Consider the following 21,688-nt stretch of genomic DNA (forward strand, 5'->3'; position numbering starts at 1 on the left):
AAAGAAAAATTATGAGAAAAAACATGATTATCTCAACAGATGCAAAAAAAGCATTTGATAAATTTATTATCGTTTTATGATTAAAGAAATCTTAGCTAACTAGGAGTAGAAAGGATCTTCAATAATCTGATAAGGAGCTCTACAAAGAAACAATTAATAATTATACTTAACAATAAAGATAAAGATAAACTTAAAGATAAAGCTTAGAAGCTTTATCTTTGAGATCTGGAATAAGGCAAGGATGATCAGCATCACCCCTTGTACTCAACCTTCTTCTGGAGGTTTGAGCATGGTCAGTAAGGATTAGAGAAGAATTAATGAAATTGCCATTATTTATAAATAGTGATTGTGTTGAGGGAAACTTCAAAAGCATCTTCAGAGAAGTGATTGGAAAATAACAAGGCTGATGTGTAGAAAATCAGTATTAGGCACCCAACTATCAACCCGAGATCGCTATGCAGGTGTCTCTTCCGATGTTAACACAGCCCAAACGCTTGATTTTTTTTTTTTTCCTCTAAAATGTGTCTCACCTCAATCCTAGCGCCCTCATTTCTGTCCGTGGCAATACTATTTTACCTAGTTACCCAAGCCAGAATTAAAGGGTAGGACTGCTTCTAGTCTTTGTGAAAATCAGAAAAAAGCACCCCTCACACACGCATGTAGACCATGGCAGAGGACAGGACTTTGTGAGCTGGCTATGTGCTGGATTTACTGCTCCAGGGGCTGTAAATGGGTCAGCTAGGCACTCTTACCCCCTGAAAATCCCTCACAAACGTCCGCAGCAGCACTGTTCTGATCTTTCCTCTTTTTTCGGTTTTCCCAAACACAATCAATTCATGCCTATTGCCAAATCTATCTCCAAAATACATCTTGAAACCACTCTCTTCTCTTCTTTTCCTTCCTTGCATCTCAATCCGGGCCATCACCCTCTCCCATCCCGATGTACAACACCCTCCTGGCCTGTCACTCTGTCTCTCCTCTTGTTTGGCTCCAATCTGCTCTCCACACAGCAGGTGAAGTGATCATCTTAAAACATAAATGCAGTAACACCAGTCTCCTGCTTAACTTCATCAGTGGCTTCCTGCGTCACTCAGAAACAACAACAGAAAATACAAAACTCTTTACTATGAACTGCAAGGCCCTGCACGTTCTGCCCCATCTCTGTTTTCAGCCTCAATCTCATGCCACTGGCCTCTGTCCACTCTGCTGTAGCTTCTAGAATGTTCTTTCAGTATAATTAATTTGCCAAAGGTCTTAACTGCCTCAGGCTTTGCACCTGCTGCTCCCTCTTTTTGAATGGTAAGAATGACTCTATGACATGCCACGTGTGCCAGGCACGGTTCTCAGTGCCCTCGGTATATCCATACACTTAATCCTCACAGCAGGAGGATGGGCTATCTACTACCATGCTCCACATTTTATAGATAAGGAACCAAAAACACAGAAAGGTTAAGCAAATTGCCCAAAGTCCCACAGTTTGTAGTTGATAAAACCAGGATGCACTTCTCTACACTTTGTACAGCAGCTTCCTCTCATCCTCTGGGTGTAACCCATCCTTGGGGAGGCCTTCCCAGGCCATTATACCTGAAATGGTCCCACTGTTGGTCGCCATCTCAGCTCCTAGCCTGTCTTTCTCTTCCCAGCTCTCTCATGAGACTAGAAGGAACTTACTGTATAAACATTGGTGTTAATTGCTTTAAAATACAAAATGGTGATGGGCACATGGGTGCCCAGGACTTGCTGGGAAGATCTAACAACCGTTTGGGTCCACTTTGTTTAAGTCTCTTTCCGCAAGTTTATTCTATTTCTTCTCTGCTATTCCAAGAGACCGTACCCCCGCATCAGCTTTTTACCCCTGGACCATGCCTCAGAGTTGGCCCTCATGGTCTACGTTGCTTTTGGGGGTTGGCCTACAGATAGAGGGGGGCATTTTAAACAATGCCACAATGAATATCAGCCTAATTTCCAGGAAAAGAGAAATGAAAAGAAATGAAACTCTTCTTTTGTCAAACCGACAATTTGATTGTTAAACCGACAAATTGTCAAACCCGACAATTTGATCTGGTAACTTCTGTTTGTCTTAAAGCCCACTTTTCATAGCCTTGTGAGCAGGTACAACATGTGTGCACTCATGCAAGCATCCTCCTGTTCACCTTTGCGCCCCTACTGAGCTTGATCACTATGCTAGGCTCTGCGATAAAGAGATTTTAGAACAAAGACGTTTTCCCTGCTCTTCCGATTGCTCATAATCTGGGAAGGAGAGATGGTTCCGTGAAAGACAATTATAAAATATGGAACAAATGTGTCAAAATAAAGGGGCATCTGGCTGACTCATTTGGGAGAGGATGTGACTCGATCTCAGGGTCATGAGGTTGAACTCTGCATTGGGTGTAGAGAGATTACTTAAATAAATAAAACTTTAAAAAATGTCAAAATAAACATGCACAGGTCTAATGGTAACAGAGGAGAGGGTGTACAATCTTAAAGGTGACACCTTGCGCCTGACAGAATCCCAAAATGCTAAATATTTCATGCAAAGTTTTCCAGAACCTGCCCTACTCTTTGAACCTTCTTTGTTTCTTTCTTTTCTTATTTCTTTATACAGTTACCTCTCTGAACTCCAACCAGGATGTCACACTACTGCAGAAGATGTTCATCAGGAATTTTAGTTTTTATCTCATTTTTTTTTAAATTCAAAGTTTGTGAAGGAAGGCTGGTTTATTGGGGGGACGAAATTTGATAGAATAGCTTTGTCTTAAATATAGTCAACCTCCTACCAGCATTATATATCGTCCCAAATGGTAAATAATCTTAGCTTCACAGATAATCTTTAAAAATCATGTGCTGTTAGATTTAGAATTTTTTTTTTCTTGCCTGCTCTGTCATCTCACCTAGGATATGTACCTTCCAGGCTTTCCCCTTTTCAGGCTGTCAGCAACTAGAATTTAAAAATTAACATGCCTTTTCTAACCACACGCCAATGTTGATAAGTTTCTGATGGATGATGAGGAAGGAAACTGTCTGACGACTCAAATTTGTCTTGCACAATCCCCAAACGAATATATGTTTAAGGGGCTGTTTTCATTGTTCTCCTATGTGCGTCTGTGTATGTGAAGTCGAGATATGAACAACTTGCAGAAAAATAGTCTAACTCCTAGACCGGAGAGGTCTATGAAACATGCAATAGCAGTGTTCACAGAGTGTATTTTTGAAACAACCTTTGGGTGGAGTTCTCTTACCGCCAACGGATTTAGTTGTTGTGGTTTATTCTAACACTTACTGTCACTTTGAACAATTAGGTTTGTTTGATCCAGCGTTAGAAGACCGCACATCATGAGAACCAAACATCTACTCTAGGTGTCTGGGCCAGCAGTGTGCGTCACACCATAGACAGCCTGCCCAGCCACTTCTTTCCGGTTCCTGTTTTTGTCTGAAAAATGGCAACGTTGGGAATTAAAAATTTGTTGTAAAAGCCCCCAAAGTGATTCGTTGTAGTCAGATGTAAAGGTAAAAGGTAAAAAAAAAACAAAACAAAACAATACTTGGTTTTGAAATCAAATATAAACGTGCATAGAGTATTCATTCCTTTTTCTTTTCTAAATAATTTTTTTAGATGTTATTTGTTTATTTGAGAGAGAGAAAGTGAGTGAGAGAGAGAGAGAGAGCACGAGCAGGGGGAGGAGCAGACTTCCTGCTGAGCAGGGAGCCAGACAGCAGGGCCCTTCGGGGATCCTGGGATCATGACCTGAGCTGAAGGTAGACGCTTAACCAACTGAGCCATGCAAGTTCCCCAGTATTAATGCTTTTTTGAAGGAAATTTAAATATGTGTGATGAGATAGCTCAGTTACTCCCCCTTCCTTTTGTGTTTTTGACCTTTATCAGAATGCTGGTTCTCCAGCCTTTGATTACAAATAAAAACAAATTTTCAAAACAAAACAAAACAAAACAAAACAAAAACAAAATTTCCCTTTGCCTGACACACTTTCCCTGGTGACTAACCGCACTGCTTCTTTACCCACCTTGTAATCTCATGCTTCCACCAAATGCAGTCTGACCCTGCTCTCAAGAAACTGCTTCATCAGAACTGGCCCATCCCCCTACCCCACTTGCTACTCTGAGGTCATCATTTGATCCACTTTTTTTCCAAAGCCTTCTGCACCAACGGCCTCTTCTCCTGATAGCTCTCAGATTATCTTTCCATCCTCTTCTTCCCTCTCTGCCTCTAAAATTCTATCTGTGCTTTGTGCATTTCTCAGATTCCTGTCTTTGGCCCTTTGCTTTCCTCCTTCTGTACTCTCACTTAACAACCTTATTTCTTTCCTACAATTGTGTTTTTTCCTGCAATTTTTTAACCCTAAAAAGAACTACCAAAAAAAAAAAAAAAAGAATGTCCATTGTAACAATATAAAGAATACAATAGACTATCCAGTAAAAATTTAGCTGTCTTTCCCTCCTCTCATACATTTATTCTCTATGTATATATGTGTGTGTTTATATTTACGTATATGTGCATATAGTAATATATTTATACATGTATGTATTTACATATATATTTTGTTATAAAAGTCGGATCATGTTATATATTGTCCTACAACTGGTATTTTCTTTTTATAACAAATCATGAGTATCTTTCCTAATTGATGTTTATGGAACTAGCTAGTCTTTTAAAGGGCTGCATAGTATTCCATTGCATGGACGCACCCGACTTCTAAACTCCTTATGGACATATCCATATGTTTATCCCACCAGCTAATCAAAGTCAACCATCAAAAGCCCAAAATTATAATTTGCATTCCAGGTTATGGAATGTTGTGTATCTCTACCTGTCTTCCGTGTCTCAATTAATAATGTCACCATTAGTTGATGTGTGAAATGTGAATGTGAGTGCTAACATTTCTCTCAAGTTGTGGACATAAATTTGACTGTCCATTAGAAACCTGCCTCTGCATATGCCATGGATGCTTCCAAATCTGCCTATCCCAAATCTACCTATCTTTATTGGGTGGCACAGCTTTCAACTTAAGTAATTCAATCAAAACACCTGGGTCTTGATTGTTTCACATCCCATGTCATTGAACCTGTGCAGTTTTATCAGTTAATATCTCTTTATTTTCTTCGATTTAGTCTTTCTCTTTTATTGTCTTAGTAGGATCTCATTCTCTTTCGTCTGGCCTGTTGCAGCAATCTCTTTACCATTACCGTTCTGTCTGCTCCCCACCTCTCCTGTGGCCCATCTACTCATCAAGCTTTCATGAACCTGCTTCTCACCTAAAGGGTAGATAAATCTACCAGTTACTATGCAGCCGAAAGACCTTCACTGACTCCCATCCACACACACAATGAAGTTCACACTCTTTAGCTTGCAATACAGAGCTTTTTATCCCCTACCTAGCTCTCTGTCCTCATTCTCATTTCCTCTTAATTCCCAGTTCTTGCCTCTTGCAGTTTATGCTTTTTGTAATTCCAAAACACGTACACGCACAAAGACTTCTAAGACCTCCACGTACTTACCAACGTTAATTCCTCTCTGTGAGGTGGCCCCCTGCACCTGCTTTCCTTGAAAACTCCTCATTATTCTTCAAAGTCCTACTCCACCATCTTTCTTCAATGGAGTCTTCCCTCACTTTCCCTAGACAAAATAGGTTCCTTCTTTCTTTACTATTTGTGAACTTTCTACACACATTATTGCATGTATATGTATATACACATATATTATTCCATATTATATTATTTATCTATATTATTATCTATTTCCTTAAATAGATAGTAAAGACCAGATATTAATTTGCATTTGTATATTTAACATATAACACACTTCTGGTATATGATAAATGTTCAGTAAATTTTTATTGGGGTAAATTGAGTAATGACTTTACTCCTTTGTCTCCCTGAGCATCTGCCTCTAACCAGCGGACATCTTTTTGCCATGCCACCTCCTTTGTTTTAGTGTCTCTTTCATTTCATTCCCACCACCATGGCCACAGACAAGAACTCATTCCCTTTCTTCTATGCACTCAGCAGCATACTTCTTAAATATGTGTAGTTTGGAGAACATAGTTATGGAAAACATGGTGACTGGCTGGAGAAGCCTTTGACAACTCTCTGGGCAACAGACAGATAGACAGACAGACCAATGACTGAAGTAACTTTGTGTGGCCCATAATTTTCTCCTAATCTTCTGTCCTTTTCTCAGTACCCTCAGAGTATTCCTCACAGCTGTGATCATATTACTCTTGAGCTCAAAACCCTGTACTTTCTATTTATTGAGAATAAAGATCCACCATTTAGACTGGCATTCAAGACTCTACCCCCCTCTCTCCTTTCCTCCACTACTCCCTAATCTTACCCATTCTTCAAAGATGAATTCCTATATCATTTCCATGAAGTCTTTCAGGATCCTTCTAGAAATAATTAGCATGCCATTTCCTTTCTCTTTACATTAATGTGCATCCTTCTTGTGTTATAATTATTTATGTCTACATCTATTTCCATTATTAGAGAGGAGCAGCAATTAGATGTGGGCATTTTTTTTTTTTTTGGCTTCACAAAATCAATACTGACAGAAATATACTAGGCTTTTGAATTAGAATCTTATTTCTTATTTCTTATTCTGTCTGATGATTATTCACTCTTCCCATCTACTTAGTTCTCAGTGATATTTTTGTCCATGAGCTGTACAGAATTAAATACCATGATGGTAAAATTTATATTTTATAAGGAATATGATTATTTTATAAAATAACTTCACAGCAAATTTAACTAATTCTCTAGAAAGGGTGTTATTGCCTAGAGCCACAGTGAAATTACATAGCAACAGACCTTCATTAATGAAGAGCAATTATTGTAGTGTGGTAATCTCAAATGCAAAATAGTATTATAATAAAGTATATGTATCATACTTGCCAAAATGAATTAATATTGCTTACTATTTTGATTAAAAGATCAAAGATTTTTTAATCTTGTCTTTGCACATTTTAAATGTAATCTGCTGAATCCAGTAATAAGTGATAACAAACTTATCGTTTATGTAAATGTTCACAAGCTTGACAGTAATGAAGCTTGGATTAGCTTTTACAGAGAAATGAGGAATGTATATATGTAATCTTCTTACATGCATGCAGGGTAGGATAATTTCTTTCTTTTTTTTTTTTTTTCCTAGTTGAGAGCCCTTTACTGATGCAAAAGGGATTTTGTATTGCTTTTAGATCTTTATTTGATACATTAGCCTGGAAGACAAATTACTGGACAGAGTTGCTGGAAGCTCAAGTACAAGCATGGAGAGTTTTGGCAGAATTGTATGAAAGAAATGAGTTGTGCTTCTTACATTTGAATTATGTTATTCATCTGGATACACTAAACTTCTTACTGCTAGAAATCAATTTTTCTTTCAAGGTACATATTTTATTGACATTTCCTTCTATTTCTATTTTATTGAGAAGTAATTCAGCCATTATAGGGAAAAAACATGGCTTTAATTCTGGCTTCCCTTTAATTCCTTCCCTTTAATTCTGGCTCTGACACTTATTAAAATTGTGACTTTGGGCAAGCTACTTACATTCTCTTAATGTCAGCTTCCTTACTTAGAAACCCTTAAAGGATTGTTGTGAGGGTAAAATTACATAAAACTATGTAAATTATCTGGCACAACACTTGACCCCTGATATTGATTGCTCAGAAGCAATCACTGATGTCATCATTATCATCATCATCATCATCACCATCATTGGACTGTGTTCCTTAAACTATCTTTTTTGTTATAGTGAACTGGGGAATGGAAAAACCTAGGTCCATAATCTGATTTCATAAAAAATGGGGTAAAATGTTAACAATAAGTGAATCTGGATGAATAGTGTATGAATGTTCTTTGAATTATTTTTATCCTCACAACTTTTCTATAAATGAGGCAGAAAAGAGAGCTGGTGATATAGGAGACAAAATGATGGAGAATAAAGAAGCTGAAAAAAGATAGATAACTATTAGATTATGGGGGAGAGTTTGAAAGATAAGTTGTACCATAAAGCAAAACAATATTAGAATAGTTGGGATCCCAGAAGAAGAGAAGAGAGAGATGAATAGGCAGAAGGTATATTGAAGCAAATTATAGGAGAGAACTTCCTTATTCTGGGGAAGAAAACAGGCATTCAAGTCCAGGAGGCACAGAGAACTACCCTCTAAATCAATAAAAATAGGTCAAGACCGCAACGTATAATAGTGAAACTTGAAAATCTCAAAGACAAAGAGAAAATCCCGAAAACAGCTTGGGACAAAAGGTCTGTAAACTGCAAGGGTAGAAACATTACATTGGAAGCAGACCTATCCACAGAGACCTGGCAGGCCAGAAAGGACTGGCATGATATATTCAGGATGTTAATGAGAAAAATATGCAGCCAAGAATATTTTATCCAGCAAGGATGTAATTCAAATGCCCCAATCAAAAGACACAAAGTATCAGATTGGACAAAAAAGCTAGACATATCAACAAGCTATCAGCAAGAGACTGATTTTAGACCTAAAGACACCTCCAGATTGAAAGTGAGGGGTTGGAAAACTACTTATCATGCTAATGAACATCAAAAGAAACCTGAGGCAGCAATCCTTATATCAGACAAATTAGATTTTAAACCAAAGACTGTAATAAAAGATAAGGAAAGACACTATATCATAATTAAAGGGTCTATCCAACACGAAGATCTAACAGTTGTATATATTTATGCCCTTAACATGGGAGTAGCCAATTATATAAACCAGGTAATAACAGAATTAAAGAAACAACCAATAATGCAATAATAGTAGGGACTTTAACATCCCCCTCACTGGAATAGACAGATCATCTAAGAAGAAGACCAACAAGGAAACAAGGGCTATGAATGACACTGGACCAGATGGACTTCATAGATATATTCAGAACATTCCATCCTATGGCAACAGAATACATATTCTTCTTGAGTGCACATGGAATGTTCTCCAGAATAGATCACATTCTGGGCCACAAATCAGGTCTCATCTGGTACCAAAAGATTGGGATCATTCCCTGCATATTTTCAGACCACAATGCTTTGAAAGTTCAACTTAATCACAAGAGGAAATTTGGATAGAACTCAAATACATGGAGGCTAAAGAGTATCCTACTATAGAGTGAATAGGTCAACCAGGAAATTAAGAAAGAATTTTTTAAAAATCACAAAAACAAATGAAAATGAAAACACAAGTGTTCAAAATCTTTGAGATGCAGCAGAAGCAGTCCTAGGAGGGAAGTATATAGCAATACAAGCCTTTTTCAAGAAACAGGAAAGGTCTAAATTATGCAACTTAACCCTACACCTAAAGGAGCTGGAGAAAGAATAGCAAATAAAGCCTAAACCTATCAGAAGAAGAGAATTTATAAAGATTAGAGCAGAAATCAATGAAATAGAAACAAACAAACAAACAAACAAACAAACAACAACAACAACAACAAAAACCAGTAGAACAAGTCAATGAAACTAGGAGGTTGTTCTTTGAAAGAATTAATAAGATCAATAGACCTCTTGCCAGATTTTGGGGAAAAAAAAAAGAGAGAGAGAGAGGATCCAAATAAATAAAACCATGAATGAAAGTGGAGAGATCATAACCAATAGAGAAGAAATACAAACAATTATAAGAACATATTACGAGCAAATATGTACCAAAAATTAGGCAATCTGGAAGAAATGGATGCATTCCTAGCGACATATAAACTACCTAAACTGAATCAGGAAGCAGTAGAAAACCTGAACAGACCCAAAACCAGTAAGGAAATTGAGGTAGTAATCAAAAATCTCCCAACAAACAAGAGCCCAGGGTGGATGGATGGCTTCTCAGGGGAATTCTACCAAACACCTAAAGAATGATTAGTACCTATTCTTCTGAAGCTGTTTCAAAAAATAGAAATGGAAGGCAAACTTCCAAACTATTTTCTATAAGGCCAACATTACCTTGATTCCAATACCAGACAAAGACCCCTCAAAAAAGGAGAATTACAGACCAATATCTCTGATAAAAATGGATGCAAAAATTCTCACCAAGATATAGAACCCAACAGTACATTAAAAGGATTACTCACCATGATCAAGTGGGATTTATTCCTGAGCTTCAAGAGTGGTTCAACATCTGAAATCAGTGTGATATGTTACATTAATAAAAGAAAGGACAAGGCCATATGATCCTCTCAATAGATGCAGAAAAAGCATTTGACAAAGTAGAGCATCCTTTCTTATTACAACTCTTCATAGTATAGGGATAGATGGAATATTCTTCAATATCATAAAAACCATATAGAAAAGCCCACAATAAGTATCATTCCTGACAGGGAAAAACTGAGAAGTTTTCCCCTAAGGTCAGGATCATAGCAGAGATGTCCACTCTTACTACTGCTGTTCAATGTAGTACTAGAAGTCTTAGCCTTAGCAATCAGGCTAAGGAAATAAAAGGCATCTGAATTGGCAAAGAAGTCAAACTCTCACTCTTCACAGATGACATGATACTCTATGTGGAAAACCTAAAAATCCCCCCCCCCCCAGAATTGCTAGGTCTCATACAGGAATTCAGCAAAGTGATAGGATATAAAATCAGTGCACAGAAATCAGTTGCATTTCTATATGCTAACAATAAGACAGAAGAAAGAAATTAAAGAGTTGATCCCATTTACTATTGCACCCAAAACCACAAGATACCTAGAATAAACCTAACTAAAGAGGCCAAGGATCTGTACTCAGAAAATTTTAGAACACTCATGAAAGAAATTGAGGAAGACACAAAGAAATGAAAAAATGTTCCATGCTCATGGATGGGAAGAACAAATATTATTAAAATGTCTATGATACCTAGAGCAATGTATACATTCAAAGCAATCCCTTTCAAAATACCACCAACTTTTCTTCACAGAGCTGGAACAAATAATCCTAAAATTTGTATGGAACCAGAGAAGACCTTGAATAGCTAAAGGGATGTTGAAAATTGGTGGCATCACAATTCCGGACATCAAGCTCTATCACAAAGCTGTAATCATCAAGACGGCATGGTACTAGCACAAAAACAGATGCATAGATCAATGGAACATAATAGAGAACCCAGAAATGGACTGTCAACTCTATGGTCAACCAATCTCCAACAAAGCAGGAAAAGATATCCAAAGGAAAAAAGACAGTCTCTTCAACAAATGGTGTTGGGAAAATTGGACAGCCGCATGCAAAGGAATGAAACTGGACCATTTCCTTATACCACACATAAAAACAGACTCAAAATTGATGAAAGACCTCAATGTGAGACAGGAATCCATCAAAATCCTTGAGATCACAGGCAGCAACTTCTTTGACCTTGGCCACAGCAACTTCTTGCTAGACATGTCTCCAAAGGCAAGGGAAACAAAGGCAAAAATAAACTATTCATCAAGATAAAAAGCTTTTGCACAGCAAAGGAAACAGTTGGGCCATTCTAATAGGTACAAAGTGGGCTATTGGAATCATGACTGTTAAGTTTATCATCTAATTTTGGATTAGCTCTCCATTATTCAAAATTTTTTTTATGTCTCTAAGTGGATATTTATAATTTTTTCATGTAAGTACTATATATTTTTGTGAAATTATTTCCATTCATTTTATTATCCATGACATAGTTTCTTTTACATTTTCCAAATTATTTTCTGTGTCTGAGAGTTATTGACCTTTATATATTTCTTTGGTACTGACTACCTTATTAAACTCCAATTATAAGTGACATGACATCATCAAAATAATTTTATCTCTTATCCAAATTCATACTTCTTATCTAGGTGCATTCTTGAGAACTTCTCTTCTATATACTTGTCTTTCACCCATTTGGCATAAATTTAGCTCCCTCCTTTTTAGCTGTGGCCCTTAATCTATTTCTAAATTTCAGACTTCTTTCTAGAACTTGAGACTCATGTATTTATTCATTCAACAAATACTTACTGAGATCTTACTGTGAACTAGACCATTTCCAATATAACAACTAACTAACTAATAAAACAACTAACTCTTCACAAAGAAAGTTCTCTTTATAAGAGAGTAACACTGTTATTTTGCTATAATCTTTAATTTTTTTTAAAAAAGATTTTATTTATTTGATAGACAGAGATCACAGGTAGGCAGAGAGAGGAAGGGAAGCAGGCTCCCTGCTGAACAGAGAGCCCGACACGGGGCTCGATCCCAGGACCCTAGGATCATGACCTGAGACAAAGGCAGAGGCTTTAACCTACTGAGCCACCCAGGCACCCCAATCTTTAAGTTTTGAAAGATAATGCATTTGACTACAAAGAACTTTCAGTTTCTCAAATAATTTATATTTGTAAAATGATGCCAAAACTTCATTTGACTAGCATCATGCAAAGTGTTTTGAGGCCCCTACAGCTCTGGAAATCCCATTATTATGAGTTACAATTTCTTTCTTTCTTTTTTTTTTTTTTAAGTTTTATTTATTTATTTGAAAGAGAGAGAGAGAGAGAGAGATGGAGCATGAGGCGGAGGCAGAGGGAGAAGCAGACACCCCACTGAGCAGGGAGCCTGACACCGGACTGGCTCCATCACAGGATCCTGAGATCATGACCTGAACCAAAGGCAGATGCCTAACTGACTGGCACCCCACATGTTTCAATTTCAAATTTGTGGTAAAGAACTCCAAAATATAATGTTGTTTTATCAAAAAAATATGTGATGTTAACTGTCATGAGGATTTAAGCCTGTGATCGCTAATAAATGTGGTCAATCATTTACTTGAATGGTTAACCATGCAGATTTTAAGTTGAAGATTCCAATTTATTTTTTACACGTTCTCACTGGCTTGCTTTGATGATTCACCTAAACCCCGCGATTAACTCAACTTCATACCTCTGTCAGCATATGAGAGAATTGCTAGCAACTTCTCAGAAGAAGGATCTGCAGGTGTTTAGGAAGCAAGGGGTCATCTAAAAAGGTTCAGAAAAACAGACAAGTTGTTTATAAGCCACTTTGTTTATTCTGTAAGGAAAGACTAAGACTGAGGTTTAGATTCCAAATCTACAGAGAACAGCTGTATGACTTAGGAAAAGTTATGGCTCTTTTCTCCAGCTATAAGATGAGAATAAGTGTACTCACTCCTCAATTTCAGAGTAATGTTAGGAGAGTAAAGTAGATAACATAGGGCAACCTTATCATCATTGCCGTTGTGATTGTGGAATATTAGGGAAGGTCACCAAGTTAAACCTCCTTTTCAGCCCAGAGAGTCCTATATATAGTGCTTCTAACTGGTAGATAGGTATTTAGGCTCTGCTATGTATTAGAGAAATCAAAGGTTATAAAGAAAGTACTCTAGTAAAAAGGGTAAATATTAATGTAAGGCACTTTAACATATACTCTAATGATGAAGACGAAAATGGGAGAAATCATCTTATCAGCTAGCTTTCTTTCTTTCTTTCTTTCTTTCTTGCTTGCTTGCTTGCTTTCTTTCTTTCTTTCTTATTGGGATGCCTGGATGGGTCTGTCAGTTAAGGGTCTGCCTTTGATTCAGGTCATGATCCCAGGATCCTGGGGTTGAGTCCCACATTGTGCTCCTTGCTCAGCTGGGAGCCTGCTTCTCCCTCTGCCTGCTGCTCTCTCTCTCTCTGACAAATAAAAAAATAAAATATGTATTTTAAAAAGTTTTTATTTATTTCTTAGAGAGAGAGAGATAGAAAGGGCAAGTGGAGGGAACAGCAGAGGGAAAGGGAGAAACAATTTCCCCGTTGAGCAGGGAGTCTGACCTGGGGCTTGATCACAGGACCCTGGGATCATGAGCCACCCAGGCACCCCCTACCAGCTATTTCTTTTCTTTTCTTTTTTTTTTTTAATCAGTTATTTCTTTATAACAAAACACTTATTTTCTAATATCAGATCCTTTGGACACAATGCCAAGTGGTATGATAGATATAAATTCCATATTATATTTAAATCTACTCATAGTTACTGAGCACTTCCAAGGGTGTCATTTCAAATAAAGAAATAACTTTAATTTTTGATGTTTAAAATTAAGGATAACTAAGTATTACATCCAGCAAATGTCAAATTTTCTATTCTAATGTAACTTGGCAGTGATAAAAAGTAAAAAGATCCTAAAAGTGACATATTTGCTGTCAGTGGAAATAAAATACTTCAGGGTTTTTTTGTTTTGTAGTCCCAGAATGAAAAAAAGAATAATCAAAGTAGGTCATATAGAGAAGATGCTTAAAGTACAAAAAACACTAATAATGACCAGGTTCACTTGTTATGTATTGACCATCTCTATTAGTGAAATAGGAACATGCAATGTGCACAATCTTCATACTATTTTTATTTAATAAAAAGCTGGAAACATGACACACACAGAAGAAAACCTTTCTTTCTCTGGTTTCAATGTCACTAATATCATTCTTCCTAAAAATAAATGCATAAACAAATGAACAAATAAGTAAATAAATAAAATACATATATTGGAATAAAATGGGTTTTTCATAGTTTTTCTCCCACAAGTGAATACAAAAACAAAAGACTGCATTCCAATGGGGTTCTCTCCTTAAAAAACATTTATTTTGTGAGACACCCGGATGGGTCAGTCAGTTAAGTGTCTGCCTTCAGCTCAGGTCATGATCCCTGGGTCCTGGGATCAAGCCCCACATCAGGCTCCCTGTTCAGCAGGGAGTCTGCTTCTCTCTCTGCCTTTTCCTCTGTTCCTCTCCCTGCCCCTCCCCTCACTCATTCTCTCTCTCAAATGGTCTCTCTCAAATAAATAAAAAGAAACAAATAACATTTATTTTGCGTCCCTTAAAATGTTTTTGTGCAAGGAGGACTCTTGATGATGGTGTTGATTGATTAAAGGAAAACCTTGGTTGTGTTTATAAACAAATATCAGACCTGTAAATTGAAGTTGCAATACAAAAATTAAACAAAAATATGCTACCTTCTAAAATTGAAAAAAACAGGACTTTAGTAAAAAAAAAATATATATATTGGTTAGGCACCTATCAGATACTTAACACTGTACATAAGTGTTTTAGAAATGGAAGAAAAGAAAATCTACAACCTAATTTAATCAACTTGTTTCCATTTCTTGGTTCACCTAAAATTCCCCAAAGTGTTTTTATTCCTCACTAAAAATGTTCAAATACCATCAACTATTAACTGATATAGCCTAAAATACTGTGTTTTCATAAAATTATGCACATTTTCATTATGGCATTTACTAAAAACTATTCTCAGTTCTCAGGAAAAAAGCAATGAATCTTTATTACTTCTTAAAATGGTTTCAGAGAAATAAACTCTTGGAAGTTCCTTTATGCTTTTTTTTTCTCCTCCTCAAATGAAGTACATCCTGTCTGAAGCAGAATTACTCTCAAACTAAAAGCAAGAGCTTCAGGGTAACTGAATTTAAAAGTATTTTACATTAAAAAAAAGTTCTGGTATGTTCTGAGTATATCAGATGATAGGCTTTAGTATAATAATAGAAAAAAAAGGCACCTCTTCAAGGTGCTGTGGTAAGCCACATAGTTTTTAAAATACTTGTTAAACAGAAAGTTGTGGTTCCTGCTAGTGGTCAAGTGTATGGAGAATTAGAAATGCTTGGGGTGTCAATAAATCAAATCTTAGAATTGGTGAGTACAGGTATTGCTACATGGTAACCTGATTTGTTGAATTTTACAGTTGCTGAGAAAAGGAATATACTTTATGATCACTTTAAAGAGATTGTGACACTATCTGTTAAGCTTTGGCAGAAGGAATAGGGAACTTAAATTCTTAAGGAATCAGGTTTGGCCCCCTTGGTGCTCTTTCCTTAAAAATGAGATACCCCTGGGGGATATCAGTATGGAGGAAGCCCCGAATGGTGTCCCTGCAGAGCACCGTGGTTGCTGCTAACCTCCCTGCTAGGCTTCTGCTTGTCCTCGACTCCTTAGGGCAGAACTTCTTTCATCAGTAGCAGCCACAGTGGGCGTGGGTTTTCTTCAGTATCAACTTAATATCCACTGACTGGGAACTTAAGTCTCCACAGTCACCGCTGTGGAGGGAAGTAGAGTGATGGCCACCACCCTCAGGTAGCTCTCTGGAAGAAAGAGGGACACAGTAGAATCACGCCATGAGTTGCCCACACCAGAAACTTGGGGGGCAGTCATGCTCTCTGCCTTCCTTAACTCCCCCACATCCAGATATTCACCAGGCTGCAAATTATTCCTCTCTAGGAATTCTTGAATGCATTGCTTCTTTTTTCCCTGGTTCCCTGGCATAACTTGGGCCACCTATGTCCCCCGGCGTTTTGTAACAGCCTCTGGGCTGCCGCCGCCCATCCCATCATCCACCTGCTGAGAACCCAGGTGGTCTTTCTGAACTGCAAATCTCCCTCATGTAAAACTTCAATAATTTCCCATTGCTGTCAGGATAAAGTCCACACTTCCTCATGTGGTTCATAAGGCCCTTGTGATCCGAACCTCTTCTTGAAAATGCTTCTGCAGTTTCACCTCTTTGTTCCCTGAATTACTGAAACTTCCATTCCCCGAACAAGTGATTTCTCACCTCTGGACCTTTGCATGTTCCCAGCGTGATCAGATGCCTGCCTGCCTCCCCAGTGTCACGTCACAGCACTGTCCCCTCAGCTCCCCATCACTCACTTTGGTCTGGAATGCCCATTGGTCTTCTCAGGGTTGCTTGCGTTTTCTCCAGCATGAATGCTCTTCCCCATTATGATGTCTGTCTATGTGACGATTCCACCATGGTGCCTCAGTGGCTGTGTGGAAAGCCAGAGTGAGGGAGAGTATGTATGGTACTTTGAGTACATCTTGAAAACAGGTTCAGAAGCTTGAAGATCTCAGAAACCAGAGTGGAAAACTAATCTACAGTCCACTGAAAATGAAACAGCAGAGTGATTTCTTTTTGAATGGCATTTGGAAAGCTGAGAGACTGAGACAGAATCTAGACAGGCCATTCAGGTGGTGCCAGTAGTAGTGAAAAGTTCCACAGGATGAATGACTTATGCTGCATTATGATGAGCAGCTCGTAGTCCGTAAGAGGCGGAATTTTGCAGGCCAGTGGGGGAAGCAGGATATGCTTAGCCATCTGGGAGGTCTGTTCAGTAAAGGCCACTGGTGACCGAACTTCTACTCAGCACGTTCTCCAGCATTATCTCCAGATCCATATTTCCAACCTCATGATGTCTATCACTACTTGGGCACCCCACAGAAGACGTTACCTATCCAGGACAGAGTTTGTCATTCTTCCCACAACCTGCTGTGTTCCTAATGTCTCCTCTTCTAGTTACTGTCACCTCCAGCCACTCAGAGATCCAAGATATCCAAGATATCCACCTTAGATGTGCCTTTGTACTTACACTCCTACCATCCACATGTAGCATGTCTTCTTGATACTGCTTTCTTAAAATTTTTTTTTCTTGAGTATAGTTGACCCACGATGTTACACTAGTTTCAGGTGGACAACATAGTGATTAGACAACTCTATATTATGCGTAGCTCCCATCTGTCACCACACAGTGCTGTTATAATACCTTTGACTATATTCCCTGTGCTTTTCCTTTAATTTCTTAATGATGCTCACACCCATTAACTTCTCTTCATCCTCACTGTCTCTACTTCAATGAAGGCTACACGCATTTCTGAATAATAATACATTCCTAATTGGTTTCCCTCCCTCTAATCTTGCCTCACCTTCATTCTCCATACTGCAGCCCGAGTGATTTCCAGAGTTCAAATCTAATTATCTTGATTTTTCTGCTTAAGACCTTATAAAGATTCTCCACTGCTCTCAGGATAAAGCACTTGCTGAATATTCGTTGAATAAATTATCTTCTCAAATCTTCAGAATAACATTAGGTCAGACAATATTATTCCATTTTCCAAATAAGGGCACTTATTTGAAGGACTTACCCCAGAGTCTAATGGTCAGGTTTGTCTTACTTCTTCTGGGGCCATACTGTTTCTACGTCCCGCTGCCTATCCTTTCTGTCAGGAGAGGGCCTCTTCGTGTGGACCGTGAGAAAGGACTACTGGGCACCCTGTGCGTTTCTGCCAGTAATACACAAGTAAACAAGCTCTGGTTCCCATAACATTGTAGTAAAAGCATTATAGGATTACCTTGTCCTGCAGTAAAAATGTGATTCACCAGAAATTTCACTTAAGCAGATTTTATTTTAAGGGCACGCAGCAAAAAGATGTTGCACACTTCTAGGCAAAATCTCAGTGTTACCAAAACCAAGCTGATAGGAATTTTTAAGAGCAGTTTCCAAGGTACAACTTGGAATCTCTACACTCTGAACTCTGTGTCTGTGCCTCTTTTTATAGCATGTATAATGTCCACCAAGCAGAGCTTTTGCTTAGCAGAGTAGCTGGCATATAACAGATTTTCAGCAAGTATTTGTCAAATGAATGATAAAGGGGAAAAGTAAGACCCTTAGCGCTGTAAGATCCAGTCATGTACTCATGGCTGTTGTATTCTTCCTCCTCAGGGAAGACTTTAAACTCACATATTTTAGCTAAGTTTCCCACCACCTAGTCAAAACAAAAAGTTTTCTTATTTTCAATAAACTAGAATATTCACTCAATCAGAACAATTTATTTCCCAAATGTTGTGGTAAAAAACACATGGGATTCAAGTTTTTCAAGTTTCTATCAAGGGCGCCTGGGTGGCTCTGGCTCAGTTGGTTAAACATCAGCTCTTGATTTCGGCTCAGGACATGATCTAAGGGTGGTGAGGTCATGCCCTGTGTTGGGCTCCACGCAGGATGGGAAGCCTGCTTGAGATTCCCTCTCTTCTCTCTTCTTCTGTTTCTCCCTCCCCTATAAGCCACTTGGCTTGCATGTGCTCTCCCTCTCCCTCTCTCTCTCCTTAAAAGAAAAAAGAAAAAGCTTAAATACCAGGGTTATCCCAGTCTGCACTAATATTTCAGACTTCCTCATGGTCATTTTCCCCCAAATTCTCTCCACAGTTATATACTCTGGAGTTATTTAACACATGATAATCTTAACCAAGGTTAACCCAGGATCATATTTGTCATATTCAAATAAAATTAAAATATCCTGGGGCACCTGGCTGGCTCAGTTGGTAGAGTACATGACTCTTGATCTCAGGGTCATAAGTTTGAGCCCCATGTTGGGTGTAGAGATTACTTAATAATAATAGTAGTTTAAAAATCTTTTAAAAAGTGAAATATCCTGGGGCGCCTGGGTGGCTCAGTGGGTTAAAGCCTCTGCCTTTGGCTCAGGTCATGATCTCAGGGTCCTGGGATCGAGCCCCACATCGGGCTCTCTGCTCAGCAGGGAGCCTGCTTCCCCCTCTCTCTGCCTGCCTCTCTGACTACTTGTGATCTCTGTCTGTCAAATAAATAAAATCTTAAAAAAAAAAAAAAAAGTGAAATATCCTGACTTTCTTGGTGAAATATGTAATAGAAAATTCTTGGTTAGTCAGGAAAAAGATAAAACTCAAATTGTACATATCACATACTATATTTCTAGGTCTCTATTTTTATAATAAAATAATTACAATATTGCTTTAAATACTTTAGTACATAAATCTCCCATATGAAGATTTTAGACATGTGCACTTACCACTTAAGGAAATTAAATCTTATTTCTCCTTTTAAAGATTTATTTATTTATTTATTATTTGAGAGAGAGAGAGGGAGGGGCAGGGGAAGAAGGAGAGAGAGAATCCTAAGTAGACTCTCTGCTGAGCACAGAGCCTGATCCCATAACCCTGAGATCACGACCTGAGCTGAAGTCAAGAGTCAGACACTTAATAGACTGAGCCGCCCAGGCCCCCCTCTTACTTCTCCTTAACAACAAAAATCAGATCTTTAATGGTATTACTGGCTGTGATGGCTGATCTTCACAGGTCATGCTGCAAATAGGACCAGAAAATAGGAGGAAAACTGAGCTTGAGTTCCCACTGCAGTGAAATCACAATTTGGTTGTGATACATTGACAGCTTTTACTATTACTAGTTATAAACTCCCTGGTTATGAATATATCTCACTGCTACCAAGAAAATCTGTATAGATTTACTATATCACCAACACCAACAATTCTGACAGAAGTTAATCTTATCCTAAAGCCTAGATAAAATCATTTTTGGACTGAGCTCAGATACCTTAATAAAAATTTGTTTTAAACCATGGCATAAAATTGGCAAATTTGGAAAATCCAGGGGCTGGAAGTGATAATTAGATCAATATTAGAAATTATTTATCTACCTATCTATCCATCTATCTGTTTATTTGACAAAGAGAGAGACAGCGAGAGCGAGAACACAAGCCGGGGGTGGGTGGGAGAGGGAGAAGCAGGCTTCCCCAAGAGCAGGGAGTCCTATTGGGGGCTCCATCCCAGGACCCTGGGATCATGACCTGAGGCAAAGGACTGAGCCATCCAGGCACCCTGCGTATTAGATTTTAAAGACTATAGATTTTCAAGAGCCCCCTCCCTTTTTGATAACATACGATTGTGGGCAATATTATCATAGTTGTTCTGTCATTTGCCTTCTTAGGGAAGCAGTGTCATGCTTCCTTCTGTTTGGGGACCCCTCTCTCTTCGGTCCCCTGTAGAGCAGCCACAATTAGTTTGGCGGAGAAGCACAGCCTCATCATAGCTTTTATAAGAGGCGGAAGTGCTGCACGCAGGGCACTGTATACCTATGCAAATTCGCTCTGTGAATATATGTGTGGGCACTCTGTGCAGGAGAATCCATCCAGCGCCACTTTCTTCTTTCTCTGGGTCTCTGAGGGTTGGGTTTCCTTCCAGCGTAAAAGGCGGGTGGGAATCTCTCTGACACCACTCTGTTTTCCTGCCTTGCTTTTTTCACTCCTGGTGAGATATAGAGTAGCTCATACTCATTCTTTTGGTTGACGTGGACAGCCTTACCTTCCATGCATCTGACTTCAGCATGTGTTTTGTAGTCTTCAAAAGAATTGTGCCCCAAACGTCCCCCAGCTGCCTCCAGGAGATAACTGCAGAGCGCAGGCTTGTGGAGCAGTGTGGTCATTCCTTCCCTTCCTAAGCTGCACTCCGTTCCTCTGAGGGTCCCCCTGAGCTCTCAACTGTCAGAGTTCAAGGAAATCTGGCAATATTTTGATTTCTGTAGAAAAAGAAAATCGGTTTAAAAATTCAAAGTACCCGAGTAATCACTTGTGGGGGAAAAAAAAATCTCTAAACTTTGTGTTAAAGAGTAAAGCAGAGGGTCACCTGTGTGGCTCAGTCAGTTAAGCCTCTGTCTTCTGCTCAGGTCATGATCTCAGGATCTTAGGATCCAGTCCGGCATGGGGCTTCCTGCTCAGGGGGGAGTCTACTTCTCATGTTCCCCCTGCTTGTGCCCTCTTTCTTTCTCTCTCTATAAACAAATTAAAAAAAAAAAAAAGAAGAAGAAGAGTAAAGGAGAAAAGAAGTAGGAAATCCCCTCAATAGTTTTATTTAGAAAAAAAAAAAATCGCACCTATGCTACCCTCATAGTAACAAGTAAAAATAATAATGCAGGAGCAGAACTTGGTGGACACATTTTTAACCATATTTTAAACTAGATTATTAAAATCCACAGTATCAAGTACAAGAGCACGGAATATAATTTACTCGATTTATACTCACTACTACATGCCTGAATGATTTCTACATGCCATGTTGCTTCTTCTTGGGTGGCTTAGTGGTTATTGTGGATGATGAACCCCACCCTTTTGATC

At 38.4% G+C, this 21,688-nt stretch overlaps 1 long non-coding RNA gene across 1 annotated transcript in view; it reads right to left on the reverse strand.

Annotated features, from left to right (window-relative positions):
* LOC131809946 (uncharacterized) overlaps positions 1-21,287 on the reverse strand; it is a 29,898-nt gene extending 8,611 nt beyond the window's left edge. The window contains exons 1-2 of the long non-coding RNA XR_009345344.1: positions 21,201-21,287; positions 20,880-21,093 (exon numbers count right to left, since the gene is read on the reverse strand). This is a non-coding gene — a long non-coding RNA (uncharacterized LOC131809946). The remainder of the gene's footprint in view (positions 1-20,879; positions 21,094-21,200) is intronic.
* Positions 21,288-21,688: the final 401 nt, after the last annotated feature.

Source organism: Mustela lutreola, chromosome 10 (assembly GCF_030435805.1).
Source record: "Mustela lutreola isolate mMusLut2 chromosome 10, mMusLut2.pri, whole genome shotgun sequence".
NCBI classification, from domain to species: Eukaryota; Metazoa; Chordata; class Mammalia; order Carnivora; family Mustelidae; genus Mustela; species Mustela lutreola.